The sequence below is a fragment of the Sebastes umbrosus genome, chromosome 14 (assembly GCF_015220745.1).
Source record: "Sebastes umbrosus isolate fSebUmb1 chromosome 14, fSebUmb1.pri, whole genome shotgun sequence".
NCBI classification, from domain to species: domain Eukaryota; kingdom Metazoa; phylum Chordata; class Actinopteri; order Perciformes; family Sebastidae; genus Sebastes; species Sebastes umbrosus.
Window position 1 is genome coordinate 30927770 of NC_051282.1, and position 25383 is coordinate 30953152.

Here is a 25383-nt window from a genome sequence, read left to right on the forward strand (position 1 = left end):
TAACGAAGGGGCCATTCCTGCATTTACTGCCGAGGATGTTTTATTTGTAAAGACAGAAGAATGAGCTGTTTCTGTGATTCAAGGGGGTTTCCCCCGTGAGGAGACAACACTGTGTCCGACAGACTCAACATGTCTTTCATACATTTTGTATAATAATAATAATAATAATAATAATAATAATAATAATAATAATAATAATAATGACGACTAATGATCACCACAGAATGAATATGAAGGTGGCAGTTCACTCTGCGTTACATCCTTCTCAGAGGAACAAGCGTTTTCCTCGACGCTCAAGCGCAGGAAGGCAGGAAGAGAACAGAGACAAAATAATTACAACAATTACTTCTTTTACTTTATCTCCGCCCGACATGCACGGCGCTCTCACGTACGCCTCACACAGACACAGAATATAATAGCCGTGGTAAGTGAAGTGCTGTCAGCACTAATGACAGTGTTGCCAGTAAAATAAGTGCAATAAAAGCAGGGGGAGATGGCATAATACATACCTGTGAAGACACTAACTAATGCTTTCACCCCCGGCGCTAAACTGGAGGCCAAAAGCTTCACACACACACTGCAACATACATGGCACACACATGGCACACATATGCAACACGGGCAAGACGATTCAGGCTGTTGCAAAGCAGAGCACGCGTGAGATTACATCATCACTGGTTTGTGCTTGTGTGACTCTACAGGTAGAGAAAGGTCAGACATGATGGGTATATTGGGAACAGACACAGTCATGTGGTGAATGACTTAAAGAAATACAGATTTGAAGACATCAGTCAAACAAAGGAGTCCAGAGAAATCCCATCTTAATACACAAAAGGACATGAAATGACTTTTTATAAAAAAAAAAGTAATGTCCAACCTGTTTCCTCTCTTTGTGGCCTCCTCTCACTCTTCAACCGTCTTTATCGAGACACAAAAAGCGCTCCTTTCTTTGCCGTGCGTCCTTCTCCTGGTGAGGAAAGCTGTTCCCGAGGTCGGCAGCCAGGTGGCGGAGGACGTCGTACACCAAAATGAGTCGGTTCTTTTTGCTCTTCTTGTACTTGGTACAACTCCTCTGTGGTTCTACCGGCGTTATGGAAGAGACTGAACTGGGCCTTTGGAGCTGAAATTAAGAAAAATACAAATAAAGTTTAACAAAGCTAGAAGAATTTAACGTCTCTGGTTATTTTGCAATCAAAAGAAAGACGACTCAATTCAAATCATTTCTAATGTACAATGTACAACGATTATGTGCAGTCACTTAAAATCACCAGTAAATCTGCATCTGCGACTTTCTGGGTTTCCTCTGTGAAGAATACTGGACCTTTTTTTTCAGGATAATCCAACAGATGTGACGTCATGCGTGCTCGCTAGAACCTTTACTCTCTTCAGCTCCGCTACAGGGCTAACGGTGTGCAACGATAAGCTTACATTCGGTTAGAAATGGAGTCCTTTAACGCCAACAAACGACCAGCCCCCGACCACAACTCAGACTCCAACGCAAACTCTACAGAAGCACAAAAAACAACAGAGTTATATCTAGTGAAGCTAAAGTCTGGCAAAACAGGAATGTGACCGACGTTGATCACACCAGGATGGTTTTGGGTCAAAACGGACCCCGAGCTGGCAAAAGTCTTAGCGCACAGGTAAGCTAACATTACAAGCATGTGAAGTATATAGTGATATTGTGGTTTTAGCAGTCAATCACGTTCAGTCTCGTGTGTGTCGCCTCACTGTTTCGACCGATGCTCGCTTGCGTCTACGTAGTGCGAGCACAAGCGCGAGCAGCAGGACGCTGAATGTCGTTGACCTAACTGCCACAGGTGTCACTGTTAACAAGCAATTTCTGATTGTTACACAGAGCCCCTTTAATTTACTGTAAAACTGAGTTTCATAATGAGTCATTCAGCATGAAAAAGCATTAAAAACGACTAGTCGACTAAAGAAAATCTTAATCAACCGAGTCCAAATCGACTGATTAGTCGACTAATCGACTCGAAGGGTGCAGCCCTAATTAGTGTTATCTTAAGAAATACCTTCTGGTAAAATAAATCCATCTTTAATAGAGACACATAGAAAAATAACGGTAAATAATGCATCACTCAGCAGTAAAGGATTTCAAAAGAAAATGGAAAGGCAATGTGGATGAATAGAGCTGAGACTACAGTCAGACAGAGAGAGAGAGAAAGGTGAGAAAGGAGGTGAGGATTTTCAGAAGCATACTGATTTTTCTCTGCATCAAGACCGTGAAGAAACGGACACATGACAAGCATGAGAAATAATACTCCTGAGAGCACGGGAGAGGAATGACACAACAGAGGAAGAATCTATCCATCCATCTATCCATCTATGCCCATATAGTCATTCTCTCTCTCTCTGTCCTCTCTCCTACTCACTTTCTCTCACTTCATTTCGGCTGCTGTGGTTCACTTAAATTAACATTACCAGGGCAGACAAGCAGGATAACAATAATGATGACAATAATGGCTGATGATGCATCAGAAGGGACCAAGGTGACAGATGGCTGGGTCTGTAAGTGCTACTATATATAATGGGATGCTACCTATCTTCCCCGTTTCAGTCGCCGAGCAGGACACCTGTCACATCGCACCTCGAGCCATCAGCACACAACACGCCGCCTATCTGTGAATAATTTGTGCAGATAACTGTCAGAGAATCTGACATACACAGCTCCCTTTTTTCTATCTCTCTCCCTCTACTGGTTTGCCTCTCTTTATCTGTCTTTTCTCTCTCTCTCCTTCCAGCACTTTCACCCTCTCTCCCTGACACACATACCCACACACAGACAGCCTAAATCAGTTAGGGAGAGCCCGGCCGGCTGCCCCGAAGTGAGCGGAGCGTGACATCTCATTTTCAGCAGTAATACTGGGCTGATCCTGCTCCTCCCTTACAAGTTAAATGGAGAAAGAGAGCCGCATTAAACTCGATCATGACTAGGCACAGTAAGCAGGCATATGCATGTGAAAAAACACATCCTATGAGCTTTCACTCAAAGGGAAATATACTCACACAGAGCGAGTTTTGAGTAGGGAGGGGACAAAACATTCATCTATGTATCGCAATTTTTTTATTTACGATTTTTTATTTTCATTTGAGTCTCTGTGGAGGTGAAAGGAAGTTAGTAGTGTGACGTCATATGCGTTCCGTATCCGTCAACTAAAACAAACCTCAGCGAGCCGAGATGAAAAAGTAGAAAACGTCAGAGGGGTCTACGTGGATACGACCTGCACCCTCACATGTTAAATCCAGCGTGGTAAACACTACACATCCAGTAAAGGATGGAAACACTTTGGGTTTCACACATTTACGGGAAAATCAGAGCTAGACAGAGCAGAGCTAAAGCTGCATGCTAACTTCTAAAAAAGGCCAAAATATGACCGAAAACAAATCCAAAAAAATGCCGAACGATATTAAAAAAATATCTGAAATATGGCAGAAAAAAGCAGAAAAATGCCAAAGTGTGTCCAAAATATGGCCCAAAAAATTTCCAGAAAAAAAGGCAGAAATATGTTCAAACAAAAGTCCGAAATATGTCTTAAAAAAGGCAGATAAATGTCTGCAAAATATACGAAAAAAAAGTGCGAAAAAGGGAGCAGGAAATGTTATCGTATAAATTGCAATAAATACTAATATACCAAAAAATCACAATACATATCGAATCGGCACCCAAGTATCGTGATAGTATCGAATCGGTAGGTAGGCGTATCGTCCCAGCCCTAGTTTTGCGTGCACCCTAGCGCTTGTTATCGTGGACACACAAACACACAAGGTTTCCAGCTGAAACAGAAACAGATTTGAGGCGTCTCCCCGGTGTGCTCTCACAACAAAAACTAAATACATTCAAGACTAAAAAAAAAAAAAAAAAAAGACGCACAGATTGGGACCTCATTGAAGACGTGCATCTTCTGGTGTTTAGTGTTTGCTCAGCAAAAATAAGCTTCACAAGAATCAAAGAGCAGATAAAACTGGAGCACACTTGAGGCCCACTTTGTTTGTGGTGTTGCTTATTTTCATAGCACGACTATAAAAAGATTAAAGAAAATGAATGTCATTCCTCAAATATGCTGTGTAATCCTGATTTTATATTCATGTTACTTTCTAACCCTCTGGGGTTTTTGCTCTGCCTGGTCTCCCTTTTGTAAAATTTACTCTAGAATCTCAACACTAACTGGGCTATCAGATTATGCATGCTGCAGTGATGTCACATGAATGTATAAATCATTAAAATGACCATAAAGACAAGAGAAAAAAAACAAAAAACAGAAATTGAATCTCACAGAAATGTATTGAAACCACACAGGGAACAATAAGGAACAAGGTTTTGGGGCTTTTGGAAAATGTTCTCCCAAGTCTTGGGAATCAGGGGGAGGAAAAATTATTATTCTAACCAACACACATCAAAACATATTTACATTGTTTTACAGAGAAGTCCTGGCGTTTTTCTGCCCATTTTTCTACAAAAAGTTAGCTCACAGAAGACTTTCATTGTTGGATTTATTACTTTTATGAAGTCTTTGAAACAACCCTGTTGTTCCAAGCTGGATAACAACCCGTCTGAAAGGAATATGAGTATGTTTAAGTTAAAGTTATTCTCTACACTGCAGCGTTCTGGAGATATTCTAAAAATAGTAACTAGAGTAATTATCTGTCCTATACGACAGCGTTGACCTCAGGGGGTTAAGGATATGTTTTTGTACTAGCAAGCCGACTAGTGTTTCCATACCACGGGTCAGAAATGGATTTCCAAGGAGAAATTTCATCTTAAAAAAGGACCATACCAGGGCTGTCAGTTGAGTTCTGAATAAACATTGCCCCAAATGTACTGCACAGTCACGCTTGAACCATTTCCATTTAAAGAAAAACTCCAAGAAGCTGTCCTCTGGGGGATACCCTCGGGTCAAAAACGTCATCTCTCTACCCAAGATGTTGAAATCTAATGGCCAGATTTCCATTCAATTTGCAGGGGATATATTCACGTTCCCTGGAGGAGGAATTCTCGCATTTCGGGTGAACCCCTCTCTGACCTTTAATGTCGAGGCAGCAATTTCCAGCTGCGCTCAAGAAATCTGTTCTGAAATCTGCCGACAGCAAATGTACGCACTCCGGAGAGAATAAAGTCTTTTACACTTTGGACTCTGGCTCTGTTTGATTTGATGTTGGAACTGTAGTGACCCAGTCTGGACAAACTTTCATTTTTAACCTAACTGATGCAGCTCTAAGAACAGCAAATATGTATTCTGTTCAACAGTCACACAGCAGGCTTTACACGCTATTTGTGGTCTTTGTTTTTCCTCGCAGTTATTTGCAGTATTTGATGGCCCTAGACTTCCCACTTCGTCAGCATGTGTTGCTCCCTCACCAGGAAATGAAGTATGTTTTCTATCTAGTCTCAATAATGGATGGACGCCATGTCTGACTCCTCTCTCAGCTTCCAGTGCATGTTTATAATAGACAAATTAGACAAAGTCGACACCGTATTGAAACTAGCTCAAACACATTACCATCACTAAAGCCACGGTCACACTAAGAGACTGTCAAAGTCGTCAGATGTCAGTACAGTACACACGACGCAACTCGCTGTCACACTACATGACTGACCGGAGACAGGAGGTCACACACTACAACATCTTTCATAGGAAGAATCCCTGATGAGGAATCCAAACTACGTTCTGTCTCAAAAACACACGTGAGAAATACACGGTAAAGGACGTGACACATTGCTGATGTTGTTGTTGGTGCATGTGTTTGCAAAATAGCCTGTTTACACACTCTTTTTTTACTATTTATTCCTTAAGGTGCAACAACAGCTTTGCTCCCTGTTGCAAATGCAACACACGTAGTAAGCTCCTGTTCCTGTTGTTATAGGCGACCACTCCTCGCTCAGGTTTACCGTCAACCTGTGTCTCTACGCTATGCCTAATTGACATTACACGACCTTAGCCCTGATGTTCCGCTCCCAGACACTTTTTGGAGGTCCCCGATAAAAGCCCCAGATCAGATCGGCATTAATTGGCTCGCCGCTCGGCACATCTGCGGAAAAATTGAGGGCTAAAGTCGTGTAGTGTGAACTAGGCATTATTGGTGCCCTCAAATGAAGCTGGTGAGCACGTGTTTACAACATGGGAAGTCATGTACACGATATGCTTTACGTTCAAGTCGTGTGAACACCTCTGCTAAGCAACGGCAATGTTAACATTACTGTCGACGTCTAGAACCTCACAGAGGCTAACGGCAGGAAATTCAAAGACATAATGACAGAGGAAGAAGATGAGGCCGTTGGGAATATCAACATATTCCTCAGACATATTATTCATATGGTTCATATGGACTCTTCTCTTGAACATGGTAAACATTAAGGCGCCATATACAACGTTAGTTGGACACTAGCTTGAGCAACATGGGCCCCCCGACTTGGAGCTGGTCGGCTCTCTAGCTTACGTTTTCTGAAGTGACACCTGTGTAACAATTCTCCCTCTCTTACAGATGTTCACTGTCTCTCTCTCCTTCTCCATCCTGCTCTCCCACTCATCATTACATCAAAGAGAAGCAGCTGCTGACTCAATGAGAGGAAGTGAATCAGTCCTTTTTTCCTCTTGTTCAGCTGTATACACTCACAAACAGACAGAAGCCTTAATCATAGCCGGGCGCAGTCAGCATTTCTATAGCCTCCACACCTTCTCCTGGGTCCATGGTGGGTGACACTAATAATCTCATGTGTGTGCGTGTGTGTGTGTGGGTGGCTGTGTCTCTGCACATTATGTGTTATTCCAGACTTTGTTAATTGCAGCATGTCATCAAGGTGAGCAGTGAAAACTAACCTCTGGTTTCAGTTCAAAAGGTGGACTCAAACACAAGACAGGCAGGCAGGTGAAATGAACAAAAGGTGACAAAAAGAAACAGAGGGAGCAGGCTGAGGGAACACAGCATCAAATATACACTGAGGACAAACCATGGCACGAGGAACACCAGCAGGAAACCTGCCACTGGAAGAGCTCAGCACACAGACTTTAAATCAGCAGGGTGATGAGAAACAGGTGGAACAAATCAGGGCGGGGCAGACAATCACAAAAAGACCAGAAAACTCACAAAGATAGGAAGTAAAAGCAGACATGACACATGAGGAGAGTTAACTTTCAAAATAAAACAGGAAACAGACTAGGCACAAAGATGGGAAGGAGTCATCACAGGTAGATTAACAGTAGCAAGAAGGATTAGAAGAGGGAAAGTGAGCATGCAGATATGGTGCACCTCGTTTAGTCTGACAGCCTGTTCAGTCAAGAGCATCTGAAATGAAGCACTTTGTGCTGGGTGTGTGATTATGTGTCAAAGAAAGGACAAAGTGACAGTATACCAGTCTGAACTTCACGCAGCTCAGAGCAGCAATTAGAGAGAAAATGACTGTCAGAGTCAGAGCCGGACAATCAAAGCATCATTTACAGTAAAATGATCTTTTAAACATTCAGTCCTGTACTTTGCATGACTGTCAAAACTGCTGCATTAAAATGGGTCCTCAGAGCGACTGGTTGAATATTCAGCCCGTCAACGTCTGAAAAAAAAAATTCTACACAGCTTGTCTAGATGTCAGATGTTTTAATGGACCGTCGATGTCAAGGGTGTGAGTTGGAGTAATAATATTAATCAACTGGAGCTCAACTGGAGTTCAACTAATGCATAAAAAGTTAAACTCCCTCTGCAGAGTTACAGTCCATCTAACTTAATTCTTGCATCCACAACTTCACCTAACTTCTGGATGGCCTTTTTCTACAGAATATTACAGTTATTATAGATTAGACATGAGATGATCTGAAAATATCATGTAAAGATGATCCTGGACAAAGTCATTGTCATTCAAAATATGTTTAAAACGCCTGATCTCGTCTATTTTCCAGCAGAGGCACAGTTGATCTCGAAAGAGCCTATTGTGAGTGTTTTTTATTGTGATCCGTGATATATATATATTGTCCCATCCCAATTATATATATAAAATGTATGTGTTTACTACTCAACATTTAATTGTGTGCCATATGGTTGGTGGCGTATCTCCAGGTGGGTTCCTGACCGAGTCCGTCCCCTAATGGCTCTGACATCTTTATCTTCAGAGTCCACATACTGCTCACTTCAGCAGTCTGACACAGAGCGACACAAGGAAGTCTTCTGCATGCATGCTGTATGCTTACTCTTCCTCACAGCAAGAAATAGAAAGAGAGGATGAAGTAATTAGAGAGGAGGAACCAGCATCATGTATGATCAAATGTCAAACGGACTCTATAGTGAGCTCCAGGCCGGCCTGCTGTTACACAACTAGCAGTGCTTCCCTTTAGCCAGATGCACAGCGGTCATTAGGTTTTATTCTTATTACTTGTGTCAGGTGTGCAATGTGCACAACTATTACATGAATATGAAGAACTCATAAAATATGAAGCAGGCCTTTTCCCCCCCATCTCTCATGTTCAAAATCTTATGAGTAATTTGATGTGTGCGTAGCCAGCTGCATGTTCGGAGCCTCTTACGTCTGCTCCGCTCTGCTGCACTCCTGACAAATCATTTCTTGAGCATGAGAAAGTCTTGACCTCTCCATCTGTATCTGATGCATGCAAACAGCTCTTAATTATCCTGACCCCATGCCCATAACACAATGGGACACATGCCAGATCTCACTGTATCTGTGGTTTCTGGGTGTGTTGGAAGAGCGATGAAAAAAGACCTAATTATGCCTGAAATGCTTCCACTTTGCTGCATACACATTTATAATATAATCTCTAACTTAGCGGGCAAATAATGCAGGAGGAAGTCTGCTTTACACATGGATAAATAACGATAGCAGTCAGTCGCGTCGTGTTCATGTGGACAATTCCCATTTGTAATTTGATTATGCAAACATCCGGTTTTAATGCGTCGTGCTGCTTGATGTTTGTGAGATCATCGGGACAGGAGGACGTTTCAGAATGAATCATATATTTGCTTCTTATTGCATGCGATGAAGCAGACTGTATGCCAACATACTGTGTGCCCTGTTCTAAATAAAAACATATGTAATGAGTCTTTTGCAAAATGTGTGCAGCAACTGACAGGATGGTTCCCTCCATCCGTTCAACACAGTGGTTTGTGAGTGTGCACCCGTGCCTCATCACAAGGCCCTATGAGGCACAAACACCAAACGCTACTTAAATGTTTTAATAAACACCCTGTAAGGCAAGACATGGAGGCTGCCGTTCCAAAGATTTAACAATCTGAGGAGAGCAGGTGTGTGAAGGTGATGTCACAAAGTCGGGGGGAAGCAGGTGGGCCGACGGTTTTAGAAGGAAGGAGCCCCCATCTGGTGAATGTGTCACTGTTGGTTAGATAACCACGCCAAAGGCTCAAGTCGAGCATGCAGCAGACATTCTGGAGAACTTCCTGTCTCGCTCTTGCACGTTTCATAAACTCAGGCCCAATCCCAAACCCCCCCCCCCAGGGCCTTCAGCCCTGAACACTCGGGGACTTGATTGACGTCACCTGGTAAATGGTTGAGATGGTGTGAGAGACTGCGAAGGCTTGAAATGGTAGAAATATGAATGGGACGGTACTTTGCTGCGACAGATCACGTTCCTGTTTTTATTTTATGTTTTATACTTCCTATTTGAACGTCTTCCAGACTCTTGCCTTACGAGAAAAGAGGTAACGTTGAGTGATGCTTGTTCATGTCTATGTAGAGTGAGCACAAGCACGAGCAACAGGATGCTGACTTTTGTTGACCTAACGGCCACAGGTGTCGCTGTTAACAAGACATTTCTGATTCTTACATAGAGTCCCTTTAAGCAAAATTAAAAGAACTGTCTGATGAATAAACCAGGTGAGTATTAATATAGTCTAATATATAATATACTATATAATATAGTATAATATAGTCTAAAGCTGCGTTCCTCTGATTTCATGTGTTTTTTATCTACCATCTTAAATCCTGAATGTTTCTGTGTAAATGTAAATATGAAGACCCGTGTGCCGTCCTCTTTGTCTACTTTTGTTTTAGGCTACGGGGCTTCCCCTGGTAACCGTGGTAACCCTGCGTTTAACGTCACAACGCTATGAATTGTGGGTTAAGTCTGCAGAAATGTGGATTTACGGAAAGTGTTCATAAAGGGCTCAAAATGTCTGCGAGCTGAGCCCTCAAAGACTTGACGATTTGACGGTGGGACAGCCCTACTAATCCTCAGGGACTTGGTGGGAACACGCCTCAAAGTTTGTGAGTCTGTGAGCGTGGACGTTGGGATTGGGCCTCAGTCGTAGTTAATCAGAATTGAAATGAGGCTAAATTTCCTCAAAGAAAGCATGAAAGAAAGCACGAAGAACAGCATACCGAAGACCCTCAACATTACTGTACAAGTAAGTCACCAACTACACTGCTAAATTTCCATTTCTTCATAATTTGGGAGCAGGGAGATGGTAAATAAACAGCAATGCCCACAGCTGACAGAGTGGAAGAACTGGAAAGGAGGAACGACTGAAATTGGGCTTCTAACAAACGCCATCTATCTCCATCGCACCACCCATCCGTCTGTCTGTCTCTGTCTTTCCTTCAAGGTGCATGTGTCCTCAGTACTGCCAGGCAAAATCTGCCACTGAGGCTCCCGACTGCACAGCTTCAGGCGGGTGAGAGAGGGAGGAAGAGAGGGAGAAAGACAGACATAGCGACAGAGAGAGAGAGAGAGAGAGAGGAAGACAAGAAGAGCATCAGCGACAAAAAAAATAACAGCCAAAAGATAAAAGATAGACATCAGAAACGTCTGTAAACCTATAGTGTTTGAATGCCTTTTGCATGCTTGTGTGTGTATGTGCATGAACCTGTCCTCCCTCAAGGTAGTCTGCTGAATCATGAGTCTGATTCATGTGGAAACCCTTCAGGTTATGTATGCATCAGTGTATGTAGTACAGTGTTGGACATGTGGATGTTAATGTATGTGTGTCTATATGTGTTTAAAGCCGCAGTAGGCAGAATATTTTTGGCATCATTGGGCAAAAATTCCATAATAACCTTTCAGCATATTTTAATTCAAATGTTCTGAGAGACTTCTGCTCCTCCTCATGGCTCTGTTTTCAGGCTTTAGAACATCTAGCCTGTGACGGGAGACTTTGACCAATCACAGGTCATTTCAAAGAGAGAGAGCGTTCCTATTGGCTGTGCTCCGGCTGGTGGGCGGGGCTTGGTATTTCCTCAAAAGATCTCAACATGGCTGCTTGTTTTACAGCTAAACAGTACACTACAAGAGGTTTCAGAATATGAATTCATATTTGATCAGCGCTGCCTAGTTTGACTGTTTGATATTGGAGTTGGTGAGTGATTGACAGCTGCTCAGAGATGGCAAGGCTCCAGCTCGGCTCTGATTGGTTGTTTTCCTCCGGTCTGTGAAATCATGCTGATGCCGTTAGGAGCACTGGAGGACACAGGATTATTTTCAGATTACCTGTCTCATGCACTACCGTCAGGACAGTTTTATAAAAATAACTTTTTCAAAATCATATTTGCTCCGTTTCTCCCCACTGCTGCTTTAATGTGGGTGGGCTATATAGTACTGCTGGAGTGTGATGCATGCTGGGATATGCCTTAAATATATCCAGAGCACAATGCAGCCTCCGACTGGGGCCAGCGGTACTTTGGACAAACACATGATAACATCCTCCTCACACACACTTGGAGTAATCCCTCTGGCATAATGAACTCTTTTACCTCCAGAGATGTCCACGTCAGCTCTTTGCTTTTTGCTGTTGATGGTGGCATGTTTACACTGACGCACTATTTTAGAAGGTAAACAGGCTCAGTCTTCCATTTTCATCCCAACACCCTCCCGAGCTGCATATATGAGCAGTAACCTTTCATGTTGTCAGTGAACATTTCAACCAAAGGGCTTTCCAGCCTGCCAACAGCCACAATGCAAGCCCTATGTTTTAACCAAACCGTTGTCAGAAGGGTTTTGGTTTTTGCCACCCTCTCTGGTAGAACATTGTGGATTAGAGGGAGGATGGGGACTTTGATAATCCTCCCCCCTTCTCTCTCTCTCTCTCTCTCTCTGCCTCCACCTCTCTTGGGTGATGAATAACAAATCTCTGAGGGGTGGGGATGCCGTCAGAATAATGTTAAGATAATGTCAGGCTACCGTCAGGACAAGGTTTCATTGTTTTGTTTTGTTTTCCTAATTTTATTATCACCCCAAAAACAGAACAAAAATATATAAACAAAGGGCATCGTCATGTGATATTGTGGCAGCTCCACTTGAATAGCTATATATGATTATCAGTGTTGGACAAAATGCAATCGACACACCACATATTACTCAATGAAACATTACTTTACTAATTCCTCAAAAGCAAAAGTAATTAGTTACTCATTGATGCTAATAAGTGCCTTTAGACAACCCTCCACACCCACAAACAGTATTCTGTATTTAACAAGTGTAGAAATAGAAAACAAGATGTGATGGTTTAACAAGCAGCCAGCGTACATTTTGATGGTATTTAATGACAGCTAGCTTACTGCAGCACCCGATTCCACTGTTATCAGGCCATTAAATAGGCGTTTATCAGTCGCTATAAGCACCATAGATGTGGGTTAGTAGGGGCCTACTACACCCACTATGTTGTAAAAGTGAAAGTGAAACTTAAAAGCAACACGTTCTATCATGTTGAAAAACACAAACAAAAAGGCTTCTTTAGGTTTAGACAATAAAACTACAACTTCTTCAGGTTTAGACAACAAAACTACAACTTCTTTAGGTTTAGGCAACACAACTAAAACTTCTTTAGGTTTAGACAACAAAACTACAACTTCAGCTAACAGGAGAAGATGTCACTCAATAGAGCGCTGCAGGGATGATGTATTTTTGTAGGCCAACCAAGAAGTTAGCATCGCCCTGAGTTCCCTCAAGTAAAAAGCTAACGTTAGGCTATAAACTAACTACACCACGGTCATGAGCGTGAGTATACACAATGAGGCTGTAAAGGCGGACGAGTCGGTGTGATGGTCACTAGAAAGTCACGACTGGGGTATTTACTGATATATTTTATATCGTAGAACAAAACATTAAAACCACACACCTTATATCACGCATCCAACTAAAAACCCATCGACTGCCAGATGAGGGAACAGGAAGTGCTAAAATGCTAACTCATTTTCTGTGTTTTAGGACTCATTCCTGTAGCACTCTATTACAGTCTGTACATACCCACACAGTCCTGAGCAGAGGTCTAATCAGCCCGATTAACTGAGAACACCTGTGTGGGTGTTCAGAGGCTTTAAACTAATTTCAGGCAAAGAGAAATACATGTTAGCTCCATGCATTCACATCTGGAAGCTGTGTGATGTTTTGGGAAGTGTTACATGCACATCCAAAGTTATGTACACAGTATATTGTAATCGCTTTAAAAAACAGGCCTCTGTGTCAACACATTATAGAACACAACACCATGATAATCTCTAAATAAGATGTTAGCGTAGATCAGAGACATAATCTTGATCATAATGTTTGTCTCTGTTGTTGAATCCATCACGTAACAAAGGAAGCTGTGGCTTATAGTTTCCATTCTTAAAATAACTATGGCCAATTTCTTTGTGCCTGAAAAGATCAAATCTATATCAATAAATCTTAGGAAGAGATTTCTCCTGCTGCAACATTCATTTATTTTAGATTATCTGCTTTGGACTGCTGCTACCAGGTGTGGGCTGTTTGCTGATACAGTGGTTGAGTCATCCTCTGTGTTACAGTTCAGTTGCTGTAATCGTCCTTCACAACAGATTTTAATTTCTCATTCATTCAAGCAAATTGCACGTGTTTTGTCACATGTGCAAAAGAGTCAGTACAATAACCACCTGCACATGTCTTGCTGATCAAAACTGATCCCAGGGAAACTGTCGTCCTCTTCACAACTTCTAGACATTCTCTCATCGTTTGAGCCGTCACATGCAAAATGATCCAGTCAATTATCAAAGTCTGTCAGACATGCATGTATATTCCATAAATATCTGTGACGAGGAGGTACAATATGTTGTTTTTTAACTGATCTACCACAGTTTTGTTCATCATTGCAGAGTTGTTGTTGTATTTTTTGGCATAGATGTTCCCTGTATATGACTTAACATGAAAGATCATAAGAGAATTTTTTATTTACAGTACAGGTAATACCTTACTACACGGATACATTTACTGTTATTACTTTTACTTACTTGTATTGTTTATACTTATTTCATGTATCATCATCATTATAGTGTTTATTTTACTCTATTTTGTTTAATCAACATTTTTATTGCTGATTTTTATTATCTCTTTTATTGTATTTTATTTTATTAAAATTATTATTTTAATACAATCTGCTTATTTTGTGTAGTTTCATAATTGTTATTTATTTATTTATTTTTATTGTTATTTTTATTTCCTTGTATTTTATTTATCTTTTATCATCTTAAATACCCATCTCTTCTTGCTTTCTTATTCAATGAACTTTTATAGTTGTTGTTTTGGTGTGCATTAGTCTCTAAATCCATTTTTAAAACTCTATATTTTTGTCAATCATCTGTACAGCACTTCGAATTGCATTTGACTTGTTTGAAAGGCGCTTTATAAATAAAGTTTGATTGATTGTATCCAGACAAATGTGCATCCCTTTTTCTGTGTAGCTACAGCATTGACTTTTTCCCAGTAAACTTTGACCTCCTGTTCAAACGGAAATGTAAAAATCTCATTGTGATCCACATTCAGCTGGACAAAACTGACATCCTGGTATCGTAGAGTAATATAAATAGTCGATGTACAAAAAAAAGGAAGAACAAAACAGAGATTTTTATACTTGAAACATTTCCAGGGTTGATGGTGAAGAAATATCTAAACCCTTTGGTGGCCGACTTTCTGACACATAACTGATGTTTTGCAGCATGACTGCAGTGTTTTGGGGGAGTTACTACCTTTTGCAGACATGCAATAGAGTTGTGATGTCCCATAAAACAGTTGTGACAGTTGTGCTTAACATTTAGAGAAAGGTAAGATGTAAGATGGTGATGTGTAATACTAAAGAAAAGCTCTTCATACACTGTATGTACACTGACTAGCTCGTTCCCTCAGGCCAATCTGACAAAGTACAGACACAGATATATGCTCGCTGTCCTCATCAACTCATGCATGCAGTGGATGTTTTTATGAGAACAGAATCACTCTTGTATAGAAGACTGTGAAATAAAATGAACAACATGTTCATTCCTCAGAACATCATCGCCTTCCCACCTCTGAGAGTCCCTCAACTACGACACATTCACATCTCCATTACCATCCACTTTATGTTTAGCTGTAAAGGTTTACAGTTACAGGAAGTAAATCATCACAACCGTTTTACTTTGGTGAATAAAAGTGTGCTCATTTGGGTATATGAACCAGAGCACAGCACAGCACAGCGCCACATGCACGTTATATCACGCACACTCGTCTAAGCTTTTGTCGCCTGGCTGGTGGATTAAGTGTGAGCATTTGTGAAATCATTTGAACCCCTAGGGGTGCGAAGAGGAGCGTGTGTGCATGTGTGTGTCACTGTGTTTGTGCATTTGGCTTGTGCACGTTATAGAGCATATGTCTGTTAGTGTTCGGGGCCTACAGTGTGTCAGCGTGTTCAGCTCCGCTTTGACTACACACCAGAAAAACTGCAGTAAAAGTAGTTTTAAAGAATGAAAAAAAGAAGAAGAAATGAACTTCCCTTGGCTTGTTTTAACAGAGGATGTACAGCAATCAATATTATTATTGACCGCGGGGAGAGGTAGCATTTGTTTGACTATCGATTACTTCAAGCCAACAGCGTATTTCTACATTTTAGCCTCCGTGAGTCTCCGTCTGAGAAGCTGACTAAGCACCACAGAGCATCAGAAGGAACCTGAATGGGGAAAGTTTTGTTTTTTATTTGTTGGATATGAATGAAGCTGCACACATACAGTATAAACCATGTCAAGGTTTAGTCAGTGAGCGTACTAAAAGCAGCTTCTGAGTGCAGATGTGTGTCTGCAGGCTGTAGGTTAGGGTGAGAGATGTGTTTCTAATCTCTAATCCCCTGGAACAAACTGAATTATTCTGCCCTCCGACCACCTGTCTGTCCATCAGTGCTGCATCTACTCCAGCACTGTACTCACTTAAGTATGAACGCTAGTCAACAGAGAGAGACAAATAGATTTTTTTGATCCTGTTTGAATTGCTCCACGAATCACACAGATTATGTTTATCAATTTAAAAGATAATTTTGCAAGTCTAGACAGTCTCAGTTTGTCGTAAAACTGTTGAAGTATCAGACTGTGAAAATACGTCATTAGAAAGACGACACACCCAAAAGAGTCGTAGTGACGTCTCTCTCTCTCTGAAGCTACGATGTCTGTGTGTTTCCTACCGGGATACGGTGACCAGACGTCACGGGTTTTCCGGAACTGTCCCGGTTTCAAGCTGTCCCGAGTCCCGTGACATATCTTGAAAACACTCAAATGTCCCGGTTTTCAACAGTCACTAACAAATTGTCCCGGTTTTCACTACAATTAAAATAACAATATTATATTTATGTAGACGTTTATCATGTTCCACTCATTAATTGATTTGTGGGTGTGAGATAAGTATAAAGAAGCAGCGCAGCGCTGCAATAGAGAGTGATGTTGCACGCTGTCAAGCCACAATTACACACAGACACAACAGATATCCACTGATTACATTGGGTGTAGATTTGAACCACAGAAGCCTCCGTGCTTATGTGCACATCAAAAGTGTCGTTTTGATGAATTATTCTACACAGTTCCTTCTGAGCATCAACAGGCATTTCGTTCCTCTTATTACTCCGTCAGGACCGGCCGTTCCTGTCAGTCTTTCACCCGGACGGTGTCTCCATCCTGGACAAAATTTCGTCTGACCACCACCATCTTACATTATAACAGCCTGAGACAAAACAAGTTGAAAAATAATGTAAGTATGCCCAGACAACAATATGTTTCCACTGAGGAAAACTCTCTACAGGACTCCCAGACTGTCAGTGTGTCCTGACGGAGGGATAGCCCTGTGATTAAAGGGGGTGAAAGTAGTGAATGTGATAATATAATATATAATATAATAATGCCTTCTTTCTGATCCTACTCCGTTCTCAAATGTGCCACAGGTGTGCCAAGTTAGCCATCCTCATGAAAACACCTACGGTGCGTGCATATTTGAAAATATGGTCACCGTATACTGGGATGACCTCACACCAGCAACGGCTCTGATCCTTCTTTCTCTTCCGAGCTAGCTAGCGTTGGTGACGTATATTGTCTGAGACGAGAGATGTAGTTCACTGAGCGGCTCCACACAATAATACTACGACTAACTGAGACTTTCTTGACTTCAAATGGAATCAAAAGAATATTTGTCTCTCTCCGTTGACTATGGTTCTTATTTTTTCCCAAATAAGCTCCCATGGGGTCGACCAGAAGGGGCGGGACTTATACTCTCTCTCTCTCTATATATATATATATATATATATACTAAGGCAAAGATAAGGTTAGGTTAGTGTGAACATTGTTTTGCTTTCTGTGCTATTAAAAGACCCTCTGCTTCAAAAGTATTACATTTTAAATCAGGCTGGTTGTGGACACGTTCTGCAGGCCGAGACAGTGAAGCATTCAGGTTCTATATACGTTCGTGGCTCAGCTAGAAATGCAAACAGATGCTTCAGTAGAACACACCGTCGTGTACTCTCATCCAGCTAAACTGTGCCGAGACAGACACACATGCACACACACCAACACACACACACACACACACGCACACACGCACGCACACACACACACACACACACACACACACACACACACACACACACACACACACACACACACACACACACACACACACACACACACACACAGGGGCAATAGAGATACTGTCTCTCTGCGAGTGGTTGACAAGGCTAAAATATTTATACCCAGATCTTAGCAGTCTGTACTAAAAGAGGGAGAGCGGGAGAGATTCAAGAGGAGAGGCAGGCTGTGTGTGTGTGTGAGTAAGAGGAAAAGCAGAGTGATAACAACATAGAGAGAGAGAGAGAGAGAGAGAGAGAGAGAGATATGAGTGTGCAGCACAGATGCCAAATGAATCTAGGGCAGTCCAGAAAAAAAACAAGGCATTATTCCAAAATCCACTTTGTGTGTGTGTGTGTGTGTGTGAGTATGTACGTAATTGTATTTCTATATTTGTGTGCGTGTCTGAAATACAAGTAGAAATACCACAATTTCCTTTTATGCTTGTGCTTTTTAGTCATCACCCTTTAACAATTACAGTGCTCTCTGCATCACACCCACTCCTCCTCCAGCATGTGTTCTCTCTCTCTCTCTCTCTCTCTCTCTCTCTCTCTCTCTCACACACATCCACAGCGAGATTTTTATTTTTTTTCTTCATCAAACTTGAACGCTGAAGGATTTTGTGTATGTGAGCATGGGTGTGGGTTAACAAGGGTGGGGGGGGGGGTTGGCACACGGCAGAGATGATGGCAGATGGTGTCCTTACTTAACGCACATAGAGTACACACACTGAGCACTAACTAAACAGATACACCCTCATACATGCATCGCTCTGAATATAACAGCTTTCTGCAAACGCTTTGTCACGTTTTCCTCAGTTTGTATCTGACAGTTTCCAAAGATGGTGGATGACGTCATTGTGCTGTTTAAATATACTGTACCTTGCTTAGTTTGCTGCTGCTAATTTCACACCACTATGTCAATCTCGCTTTGGAATTTAGATCCTCTTGTATAGTTTCTAGTTTCATTTCGACCCGTGCAGATCATGCCTGTTTGGAACGGGCCGAATGTGTGGCCTTTACTGGAGAACCGCTCATCCAAGCAACTTCACAATCGACACTGCGCTTCCTTTGGGTCCTGAACAATACACCTGCCGTTACATACTGTAGGTGCGTCACACAGCCAAGTCACGGCAAGTCACATTCAGAAACACTGGTGAAATACACTCTGTTTCACGGGAAAAACACAGTTTTAATATTAAACTAGAATGACACTCGGAGAGCGCAGACCTCCGCCAAAGTGTCCCCCTCTCCGTGCAGCTTGCACCATCACCCACGTGTATTTTAGTTTCTGTTGAGATCAGCTGTACGTAGCGGAGCATCGTAAAACACTTTGTTCAAACTGGACAGAAACAAAATAAAACTCACCTAAGCCGTCGTCGTTATTCTTTCCAACAATCACCAAGTGTGCTTTGGTCAAACTCAACTGTAATTTCATATGGCTCTATCTCGGCCCGGGATTGCCTCCCCACACAGCTTTCAACATAGCGACGGATGAGCTGGCGGCTAGCAGCTAACGAACGGTGGAATTACAACTTCTGTGTCCGTCACGTGATGCCATTTGGCCCCAAAACACTTTTTCCCATAGACTTACATTGGGAAAGAGACGTCTGTAAGACTTATTTTCCTTCCTCCGTTCAAGCGAATGAGACCCAGACCGAGGCTGGAGCGAGGGCTGGAAGGCGGGGTTAAAGAGAACGCTAACAATCACGAAGGAAGATCGCCGAAAATCCGGTTACTTTATCACTCAGCAGTCTAACCATTTTGGCATCTTGAACCGGAGCCTCCAACGCTGTATCCAGTTCTCTTTATACATCCATGGTGCAAACAACAGCAACGGTGCTGAAAGAGCTAAACGTTTTAACCAGGGTGGAACCGGAGGATGGCCGCCGCCGCCGCGGTGCAATGCAGACACACACAGGGGGACTCATAACATGCTGGTATTTGTGAAGGACATACTCACAGACAGACAGACAGACAGACAGACAGACAGACAGACAGACAGACAGAGATTCCTTGCTTGCATTTTTATTATAAATACCTATAATTATTTAGATTTTATTTGTCTGCTACTTATTTGTGTCCCTGTGCTGCTGCAATTCCCCCTTCTGGGGATCAATAAATAATAATCAATACTCTTATCTCATCTCATGGACATGTTGTGATTCAGTTTTAATTCTTTGGCTCACAACTCAGTTCAAAATCGATTCTGGATTAAATAAGATGCTGCCACTTTTATCTGCTTTTATTTTTGTATGCAAAAATGTTGTTTTGCCGTCAGAAGATAATTTTGATTAAGACTTAGGGAGTTAAACAGTTTCATCCCGCTGTGCACTGAAAACATGAGTAAATCCATTCAGTGTAGTAAGTGCATAGATCACTGCAGGAAACAGGCTGAAAATAGCACCCCTACCAGTAACAGCTGCATGTTCTATGAGTCATGTCAAGCTCCTTGTTGTTCAGGAGATTATTAAAACAAAATGCGTCCGAATGTTTGGTTTCATCGGAGCTCAGACTGTAGTTGAATTGACTAGTTTCCTCCTTTATAGCATCATAGAAGCACTTGACTGCACTATATGATCGCAGCACAGAGCTCCAGCTGTATTGAAGTGCTTATTCAGCATTATTTAGAGGAAAAACTAAAATAATATTGATATTGAAATTGCGAGTTGATCCAGAATTGGAGAGTTTCAGACCAGTGTGAAGAATCAAGAGTGCATATGTGTGTGGGTTTGTGGGTTTGTTTCTTGTGGCTGATAAACACACAGATACTGCAGATATTCACAGACTTGAGTCAACAACAACAACATGATGTACCGAACCAAACACACATCTAAGCACTCGCATCCACGATGCTTTGCTATGTCACCACAAGAGAACCAACACCTTCCCTCCAACAGACACACATCGCTGCACCCCCCCTTCTTTCTGTTCAACAGCTTTTCCCCGTCAAAAACATTTTGTCAATGTCAGGTCACTTTGCACCACTTTGTCACTCCAATTACAGCCATGAAGCTCAGAGTCTGGAATCTATTAACGTGATAGAAGGAATACGGTATCGTCGGATGACTGCCCTCAACATAAAGACTGCTGCTGCTGCTGCTCGGGGTTCATTGAACAGTGGTTGTTCACTGCCTACAGTAGTTTCCATGGATCTACCTGTGGCTATGAAGGTAATGAAAAAGAGTACGATCATGCAACCGGCTGATTCAATTCGAATGAATGAACCACCAGTTGTGAAGTTGGATTCAAGCTGGATTGAGGTGGCGCTTGTTGAGTCAACGCGGTCTCACTCCCAACTCGTCAGATACCGCCGATCGGTCAGCAGCAGTATCGGAAACCGATGCACGGAGGCGCCCTTTAGTGACAGTATGCGACGAACCGGGCTTTTTAACTAACTCCAATGTAAACCCACCTGTCAGAGCAAGTGATGTAGTATTAATAGCGTGAGAGTCAGCTAATGGCGGGTGGGAGGAGAGGTGGATGGGTCAAACAAACACAAGACTTAACGTCAACCACGATCGTTTCCTAACCCTACCGAAGTTTATTTTGAAAGGAGCGTATGTAGTGGGTCTGATTCTGCATTGTGTTGTGTATAAGGTGAGGACACACTTCCTGGGACGGTCTTTGAGCAATTCATTTTCCCACCAGCATCAACAGCAACTGTAGTTGCACTCTCTCAGCGCCTTCCTCCTTAATAAATAAACTGCAAATGATATAATTAAATTAATCTAAAATACGGCATTTTCCATTGGAAAAATAACAAAAGAAAATAGCCATGCATAAACGGACATATCTGTCGTCAGTCCTCGACACACTTCTCCTCTAATTACCGGATTAATGCATGAAACCACATAAAATGGTGACTCTAAAGCTTGACAATGCTAATGCAATGACTTTAAGTGTGTTTTAACTAGTTTAACCTCATATTTACAACATAAACAGAGAGCCGAGAACATGCGTACCTTCCCGGAGCAAAAAGAAAGTAAAGTCAACGGAAGTGCCATTTGTAAAATAAGATGCTCGCTATACGTCCACCGATAACCCCCCGACATTTCTCTTTATGGGAAGGTGTCTGACCTTAACATGAGACCCAACCTACTTATACACACAATATCATAAGAACATACGAACACAAATATCAACAATACATAAGAATCAAAGGAAAAGTCATAACGGAAATGCCACCCTGCATCTTTCAAAATAAAAGTCTTTGTTGTTTTGATCCACATAGAATTTTTGTAAAACATATAATGCCCTGTTCATAATATAGCGCAACAACATCACACTACTGTACGTATATTGACACGCACGTCCAAAAGAAATGCAAGAAGAGGACCCTGTGTGTCGGTCTCCAACGGGGCGTCTGGGGGCCCTGACCAACCGGTGGGATTTAACCAGTTGGGAGGGACAATATGTTGAGTCTGTGCTACTCTGTACATGCAACACTGGGCTGAAAGCACTGGGTTACACTGGTTTCTACAGATCACCCTTCTCCCTATTTCTATCACAAGTATAAGACATGGCCGTAGCTGCCAACCAGACCTGCCATTCAAGGGGTTAAGGTGGTGAAGATTGATCTGTATGACTTGCCATATATACTGTAATATTCATTATCTGTTTCATGTTTCCTCCTCTTTAATCCTCCCCTGATGTCTCCTCTCTCCAAGCCCTCCGGCAGTCCACTCTCTCTCTCACACATCTCATCCTCCCACGGAACGGAAAACAGCGGTTTCCCCCCGATCAACACTTTCACGCCCCACAAACGTACACAGCTAATGAACAAAACGCGCCGTCCGCTGCTGCATTTTCTGAAACCTCGTCAGCCAGCGAATCACTGTCTACCATGTCTCTCAGTCTCTCTCGCCCAAGGGGGACCTCCCACAGGTTCCTGGCAGTGAAGGAGTGACGGTTGTTGTGAAACATGACTGTCGTATTGATTGCACAGAGCAGCGCTAACAGCTGTTAGGCTGAAAGAGGAGCGCAGTGTGCTACGGCCAAGGATGTGTGATGTGGAGGAGTGAGCAAGTGTGAATGCCTCCCAAGGGTTATCCCTCTCAGGATCTTTACATAATCCTTCCTGATGGATACGGAAATCAATGTGGAGGGCGTGGCTGGGGAAAGGGAGGCCAGGGGGAAAGGTGGAGCTGGTGGGGAATGCTAAAGATTTGAGCTTGTCAGTTGTGGGCCAGAGAACTGACAGTCCTCATTCCTCTGGAATATAAGGAACATATGAGCAGACAGCTGCACGGTACTGACATTTGCATCCTTTTTTTGTACAAAATTGTCCAGAGGTTTCTATTTGTCTTGCTGTCCTGATATCTCATGTTGTATGTGTGGATAAAAAAAAGAAGCTGAAGTACAGGAGGTAAGTCAGAGGCCCAATCAGCATTTAATGACCTTAGTAAATTGCATATATCATCTGCAGAGGTGTGAATGTGCATGCAGGGAGGTCTGCCAGCAGGGAGTTACAGTAGGAAATATGTGATATTACAAGAGCCTGTACCAGGAGTTGTGCTGCAGGCTCTGACAGGTATACGGTCTGATCTTCCTGATGTTGTACACGGCAAATCAACACGGCCGAGTAATAGAGGGCCCGTATTGGTTGATAGTGAGACAGAACGTGGTTTAGTGATACTGAATGACTGTCAACTAGTCAGCTCAGCAGCCGAGCACCATCTGCTCTAGTAGTCCATTAGTAGTCGTAAAACTACACACATTACTACGCACATTACTATTGCATGACTATTGCATTTTGCATAGATCTGATCAATTTAACATTTCTCTGAAGGTGCATGCTGTCACACGGATAAATATATGTACATAAGTGTACTGTAGTAGCATTCCACCACTGCACGCAATCCACCACATCAGGACTGTCAGCCACTTGACCTGCATCCGAGAGCCAGGCGAATTCATTAGGAGTGCCCTAAGTGTCTCGGCCTCTCTGTGCACCGAGGTCAGGAATATATAATGGCACTAATGGCTCGACTTATCAACTATTCAATGAGTACCCAAGCTCCAGCACATTTAGTTCACCATTGGCCCAGACAATCGGTAGATATTCCAGATTATTCTGGAGTTGAGAAGAGAGAGAAAAAAATAGTTTCATCCATCCTAACTGCCATATCATCCATCAGACTAAATGATGCTGTTGATATTTGTAATGTTATTTGTAATGTTATGTTGCTATTTGTAATAACTGTATCCTGTTTTTATGTTACTGCAGTAACCCGGTATTTCTTTTTTTCTTATTTGGTCACCAAGTGAGCTCAGTTAGCATGTCTTGGTTTCGAGCAGAAAGAAAATTGCACTTCAGGTTCCTTCCAGCGTAACATCCATCACCTCTCGAGAGCAACCCCAACAGACAGCGCTATGGATTCCCTGAGATATGGCCAACGTAGCTCAATAGTATTCTGATGAACCGAAGATTACATAGCAACAGGGCAGTGGGTTTTGGTCGCTGGGTGGTCATTATTCAGGTCTCCCAGGCCTTGCCTCCACCTCTACTGATTTCTTCACCCATTTTTTTTCCTGGTACGCCACTGATCTGTGATTGCAATTGATCGGGGGATTGCTCGTCATTCCTCCGAGGGGGGCAACATCATCAGGGATCATCGACATCGGGAGGGAATGGATTTAGGGGACATAAGCAGAATGGGACGAATGGATGCAGCCGGTGGAGAGAGAGGATGGAGCAATGTGTGGAAACTAAAAGGGGCGTGATAAAATAGGACATGCAGTAATGTGCTGCGTCGGAGCTCGACACGTTTTTCCTCGTGTATTTCTCCGTAATTTAAGCGGGTGCGACCCATGATTGATGAGGTCAGGCTTAGAGGCATGGATGGTGAAGCCGCTAGGAGGTGTTCCTTATTGACTGTAGCGAAAGCTAATTTACTACACTGTATAAGAAGGAATCCACCTACTTAGCAAACCGATAGACCCCTCCGTCATTTTAGAGCAGAGCCTGTCGGAGCACTTATTAACTATTGATCAGCCACTGATTAAAGAAACACCTCATCCTTATCCTTATTGACATTTATTTCTTTTGTTTAAAGACCAGCATCAACTGACTGTTTCTTGACATCTATATTGAATTAAAAGCTATTCTCAAGCTATAGAAATATAAAGGCATTTTATTTCTAATAATTTGCACTGAATTGTTGACATATTTAATCTCAAATATCCCATTTGTGCCTGCAACTGAAATGTTTAATTTCTTGCCTCTGTCAGGTTTGGTTTTAAGGTGGACCCAAACGCAGAGAAAGGGATGAGAAGGCAGCAGACAGAGTTCAATGATTTAATCAAAGCCAACTTACTGGGACAAAAAGCAACTGGTCCGGCAGGCAGGTTCACAAAACAATCCAACAGAATAAACTTGAAATACAAACAAACACATGGAAATAACTCTCACAAGAGACAGACAACACTTGAGGAGCGACGACGAACTGACAAAGAAACACAGAGACTAAATACACCTGGATATCAGGGTGATTGAACACAGGTGGAACAAATCAGGGCGGGGCAGACAATCATAAAAGGCGGGAAAACAAA

The 25383-nt window shown here is 42.3% G+C and overlaps 1 protein-coding gene across 4 annotated transcripts in view; it reads right to left on the minus strand.

Annotated features, from left to right (window-relative positions):
* The window catches only part of LOC119501781 (protein phosphatase 1 regulatory subunit 29), an 82672-nt gene that overhangs the window by 53802 nt on the left and 3487 nt on the right, over nt 1-25383 (minus strand). The window contains exons 1-2 of one of the 4 annotated variants that reach the window (XM_037792387.1): nt 6968-7087; nt 878-1120 (exon numbers count right to left, since the gene is read on the minus strand). The gene's annotated coding sequence lies outside the window, so the exon portion shown is untranslated. The other 3 variants (XM_037792386.1, XM_037792385.1, XM_037792389.1) reach the window with 3 other exon arrangements.